This window comes from Pelobates fuscus, chromosome 11, assembly GCF_036172605.1.
Source record: "Pelobates fuscus isolate aPelFus1 chromosome 11, aPelFus1.pri, whole genome shotgun sequence".
NCBI classification, from domain to species: domain Eukaryota; kingdom Metazoa; phylum Chordata; class Amphibia; order Anura; family Pelobatidae; genus Pelobates; species Pelobates fuscus.
The window spans coordinates 23853939-23859938 of NC_086327.1; the positions used below are offsets into that span (position 1 = coordinate 23853939).

The 6000-nt window shown below is 44.0% G+C and overlaps 1 protein-coding gene across 2 annotated transcripts in view; it reads right to left on the minus strand.

Moving 5' to 3' along the window:
* Positions 1-4917, minus strand: part of GRIK5 (glutamate ionotropic receptor kainate type subunit 5) — a 208193-nt gene extending 203276 nt beyond the window's left edge. For both annotated transcript variants that reach the window (XM_063436799.1, XM_063436798.1), the window contains exon 1: positions 3535-4917. The gene's annotated coding sequence lies outside the window, so the exon portion shown is untranslated. The remainder of the gene's footprint in view (positions 1-3534) is intronic.
* Between the last annotated feature and the right edge of the window lie 1083 nt (positions 4918-6000).

Genomic DNA, 6000 nt, shown 5'->3' on the forward strand with positions numbered 1-6000 from the left:
TATTAGACTGTATCACTGTAGAGCCCTGTATTAGACTGTATAGCTGTAAAGCCCTGTATTAGAGACTGTATCGCTGTAGAGCCATGTATTAGAGCTTGTATCGCTGTAGAGCCCTGTATTAGAGACTGTATCGCTGTAGAGCCCTGTATTAGAGAATGTATAGAGGCAGCGTCCCTGTATTAGACTGTATCACTGTAGAGCCCTGTATTAGACTGTATCGCTGTAAAGCCCTGTATTAGAGACTGTATCGCTGTAGAGCCCTGTATTAGAGCTTGTATCGCTGTAGAGCCCTGTATTAGAGAATGTATAGAGGTAGCGTCCCTGTATTAGACTGTATCACTGTAGAGCCCTGTATTAGACTGTATCGCTGTAAAGCCCTGTATTAGAGCCTGTATCTCTGTAGAGCCATGTATTAGAGCTTGTATCGCTGTAGAGCCCTGTATTAGACTGTATTGCTGTAAAGCCCTGTATTAGAGCTTGTATCGCTGTAGAGCCCTGTATTAGAGACTGTATCGCTGTAAAGCCCTGTATTAGAGCTTGTATCGCTGTAGAGCCCTGTATAAGACTGTATCGCTGTAAAGCCCTGTATTAGAGCTTGTATCGCTGTAGAGCCCTGTATTAGACTGTATCGCTGTAAAGCCCTGTATTAGAGCTTGTATCGCTGTAAAGCCCTGTATTAGAGAATGTATAGAGGTAGCGTCCCTGTATTAGACTGTATCGCTGTAGAGCCCTGTATTAGACTGTATCGCTGTAGAGCCCTGTATTAGACTGTATCGCTGTAAAGCCCTGTATTAGAGCTTGTATCGCTGTAGAGCCCTGTATTAGACTGTATCGCTGTAAAGCCCTGTATTAGAGCTTGTATCGCTGTAAAGCCCTGTATTAGAGAATGTATAGAGGTAGCGTCCCTGTATTAGACTGTATCGCTGTAGAGCCCTGTATTAGACTGTATCGCTGTAGAGCCCTGTATTAGACTGTATCGCTGTAGAGCCCTGTATTAGACTGTATCGCTGTAGAGCCCTGTATTAGAGACTGTATAGAGGTAGCGTCCCTGTATTAGACTGTATCGCTGTAGATCCCTGTATTAGACTGTATCGCTGTAGAGCCCTGTATTAGACTGTATCGCTGTAGAGCCCTGTATTAGAGACTGTATAGAGGTAGCGTCCCTGTATTAGACTGTATCGCTGTAGATCCCTGTATTAGACTGTATCGCTGTAGATCCCTGTATTAGAGAATCTATAGAGTCAAAGTACCTGTATGTTAGTCTATACAGACAGAGTATAGCTGCAGAGTCCTGTATGTAAGTGAGCACTGAATTGGAGCGCTGAGCTTTGGTTAGTTGGATACCAAATCACTATATGGTGATAATCATAGAGATTTCTAATGATTTGTGGGCCCAGGTGGTGAAGGCTCCTGTATAGTATTGGGTGTGAGGCCCACCAATGTTTGACTGTGCATGGAGGCAGGAGCTTCCAATCTCTGTCCTATAAGGGTAGTATTTTAGTGTTTTTGGTCTTGAGTTTTATATTTCCAAGTACATGGGTCCATAATTTAATCTTTTGGTAAATATAAGTAAAAGTGCCATATTTTATAACCTGAAATGGTCTTGTACACAGGAATAAAACCCAGCATGTAGCTATATGTATATGCAGAATATTATATTCCAATTTACTAAGGAGCAGAGTACATGCTTTGGATCAGAGATCAATTTCCCTGCTCACAAGAAGAGTCCTGTATTTTTAAGATAATAAGTTAAATATCCTTTTAACTTGGGGTATACAGGTGCAGAATTCAAGATTTCTATGTTTTCAAGCACACAGTCTTGTATATTGGTGGATATAGCTTGGAGGAAAGACGAGACAGGGGGGATATGATAGAGACATTTAAACACATAAAGGGAATCAACACAGTAAAGGAGGAGACTATATTTAAAAGAAGAAAAACTACCACAACAAGAGGACATAGTCTTAAATTAGAGGGGCAAACATGTAGAATTAATTTCAGGAAGTATTACTTTACTGAGAGGGTAGTGGATGCATGGAATAGCCTTCCAGCTGAAGTGGTAGAGGTTAACACAGTAAAGGAGTTTAAGCATGCGTGGGATAGGCATAAGGCTATCCTAACTGTAAGATAAGGCCATGGACTAATGAAAGTATTTAGAAAACTGGGCAGACTAGATGGGCCGAATGGTTCTTATCTGCCATCACATTCTATGTTTCTATGTTTCTATGGTGTATATTAATGTATACTGGTGGATATTTGGTGGATAGTGGTGTGTATTGGTGTCTATAGGTTCATATAAATTTGCATGAAGTCTTGTTCTTTGGTGTATACAGGTACAGATTCCAGGTGTTTATGCATTTTGATATACAGTGCTTTTCTTTGTGGTGTATACATACAGATTAAAATCTTTGAGTGTATTTAGCCATCGTGTCCTGTTCCTTAGGGTTTATAGAAACAAATCGCATGTGTTTGTGTAATTAAGAGCAGTATCCAGTTCAGTTGGTGTATATGTACAGATTGTGTGTATTTAGGCAGAGTCCTGATTTTTTTACACGTGTCTATGTGTTTAGGTTTGCCTGGCGTTTGGGGTTATTTGGGTATATAGGTACATATTTTGTATATTTTGTGTATTTAGACATATTGTCCTGTTAAGTTCAGTATATAGGTGCATATTTAAATTGTTTATGTGTTTGGACAGAATCCTAGTTTTTTGGGGGTATATCGCTTCAAATATTATCTTTTAGTTTTGTTGAATTTAGACTCCTGTTCTTTGGGGTATATATGTCCAGATTTAATGATGTTTTGTTTTTTATGTTTGGAGTCATGTTCTCTTGGGTATATAGTAACAGAATCCATGTGCTGCTGTACATAGGAGCTGTTTGGGATTCTGTTGGTAGCATTTTATTTTAGTGAATATGTGTTCAGAATCTTAGTGAAGCACAGAGTTGTTCGTGTGAATATGTATCTGTGTATAGGTATAGTGAGCGTTGAACGTATGTACATGTCATTTATTTATTTTTATCTCTATGGTTCATATGTTTATTTTCAGGTGTCGTTAGAAACCTGTGTTACATTTAGTGTTTGATCGTGTGCCAACTTTAACCATGCATTGTCTCCCGGCTGACACTCCAACACAAGAATCTCAACGGTATACACAGCCACCGCTAGGCCTGCATGTGGAAAAGGGAGAGCGTGGGGGTAGATTAAGCAAACTAGACTCCTTAAAAGAAAAATCTCACAGCGTTTTAAGGCCCTCTTGTGATCATATCAAATCATTATAATATTAAAGGCAGCCAAAACATTTTACACCCCCCACCCCCATTTTGCAGCCGTACCCCCTCCTACTCAGCTTTTGTTTTAACATGCCCAGACCTAGAGATGTTCAAAGCTTGCATGGCTCCGCCATTTTTAAAGGGCCCCCTCAGATAGTGCTCTTCACTCAATGTGCCCCAACACTCAAATTCATGAATATGCTGTATCCCCCCCTCCCTCCCCATTCCCATCCTCCAAGGAAGCAAGAAAAGATGCACTCACAGACAGACGAGGACGCAGCTCTGCAGATCGGAGATCTTTCTCCTCGTCTCCCTCTGTCTTGATCTCTTAGTAGCCCACACACTGGAGGGATGAAGCGAGCTAGGGGGAGACACACGGGTGCAGAGGGACGAGGGGGAGGATCACATCATCCCTTTTCCAAGACCCCCCCAAACCAAATCACAAGGAATCCATTGCCCTCCTCCTTCTACACAATTCTGCTCTCCCTGCTCAATTCCTCCTCCGTCTCCCGGAGACGGCGCACGGGGGGGGGGGGGAGATTCTGCCTCATCTGCAGGGGGGCAAGCACGTCCTTTTGGGGGGGTGGAGAGGCAGCTGACACTCTCTATCCCCCCAACCAACCGATGCAAGACACAGGTAATGTCATTAAGGCACAGAGTCCCACAGGAGAGGGGGCTTCCGCTGACGTGACAATTGCAAAAGACAAAATTAGACAAATCCACCGACGACCCTCCTTCCTTGACTTTAACAGTAATCAAGAGAAGACCCCAGTGATGCTGGGAGTAAAGGGAACCAGGGCTGAGTGCAGGTGAGAGGGTAACCTGCTGTAGGCCATCTTAATATCCCCATGGAGAGATGGGGGCACGCAGAGTCCTCATGTTGGTGATGTGACAGGGTCCTTTTAAAAGGAGTAAGAATGAAAATTGTGAATGGGGTGAGCAGAGGGTCCTTTAGTCAGGGGGGAGGGGAAGAATTCATAGGGACAGGGAAGAATGATGGGTCTCACAAAAGAAAACAGGCTCTTCAGAAGGAGATAGCGAAGCAGACAGACATGGTGATTCTACAGTCCTGGCACATGGGACGTGGAGATTGGAGGGTCCTGCGATCAGAAGGGAGGATGCAAATTCCACAAATATTTATTTTTCTTGGTTTCCAGTTTCCTTGAAATGCAAATGAGTTTTGAGGCTTTTTTTGTTTGTTTTTTTGTTGAGTTTTGCTTTTTTTCTCAGTTCACACAAGGAGAGTGGAAGAACATCATCAGTGACAGGAGAGAGGAGGGTGGGATGCAGATCAAAGGCCTTTCTCCAAAAGAATGCCCAGAGGAGTGATGCATGGTGCACACAGAGAGGAGGCTGAGACGCTCAGTAAGGGGATGGTACCCAGGATGCAGGGATAATGCTGCTTACATGGTTTGCTAAGAGAGTGATGCAGGTGCAGAGATGCTGTGTGCTGAGTGTGTGCAGTGATTGCCTGGATGTGAAGTCACTGTGTACAGGGATCCTGTGTGCTCAGTGTGTGCACAGTGTGTGTGTGCAGGGATTGTCTGTATGTGAAGTCACTGTGTACAGGGATGCTGTGTGCTCAGTGTGTGTGTGCAGTGATTGCCTGTATGTGAAGTCACTGTATACAGGGATGCTGTGTGCTGAGTGTGTACTCAATGTGCGCAGGGATTGTCTGTATGTGAAGTCACTGTATACAGGGATGCTGTGTGCTCAGTGTGTGTGTGCAGTGATTGCCTGTATGTGAAGTCACTGTGTACAAGGAACCTGTGTGCTCAGCGTGTGCTCTGTGTGTGCAGGGATTGTCTGTATGTGAAGTCACTGTGTACCGGGATGATGTGTGCTTAGTGTGTACTCAATGTGTGCAGGGATTGTCTGTATGTGAAGTCACTGTATACAAGGATGCTGTGTGCTCAGTGTGTGTGTGTAGGGATTGTCTGTATGTGAAGTCACTGTGTACCGGGATGATGTGTGCTTAGTGTGTACTCAATGTGTGCAGGGATTGTCTGTATGTGAAGTCACTGTATACAAGGATGCTGTGTGCTCAGTGTGTGTGTGTAGGGATTGTCTGTATGTGAAGTCACTGTGTACCGGGATGATGTGTGCTTAGTGTGTACTCAATGTGTGCAGGGATTGTCTGTATGTGAAGTCACTGTATACAAGGATGCTGTGTGCTCAGTGTGTGTGCAGGGATTGTCTGTATGTGAAGTCACTGTGTACAGGGATGCTGTGTGCTCAGTGTGTACTCAATTTGTGCAGGGATTGCCTGTATGTCAAGTCACTGTGTACAGGGATGCTGTGTGCTCAGTGTGTACTCAATGTGTACAGGGATTGTCTGCATGTGAAGTCACTGTGTACAGGGATGCTGTGTGCTCAGTGTGTACTCAATGTGTGCAGGGATTGTCTGTATGTGATGTCACTGTGTACAGGGATGCTGTGTATATGCAGAGTGTATGCTGGGCGTGCAGTGCAATGCTGCCTGTAGAAGGATGCTGTAGTACTATGTGTGCAGGGATTGCCTGTATGTGAAGTCACTGTGTACAGAGATGCTGTGTATATGCAGAGTGTATGCTGGGTGTGCAGTCAGTGATGCCTGTAGAAGGATCCTGTAGTACAATGTGTGCAGGGGGATTGTTTAGATAGGTTGAGCTATACAGAAAGCTAATTGTGCAGAGAGTCATGTGTAGGGGGGTGGGCAGAGAGAGAGAGTCTTGTGTGCTTATTCCCC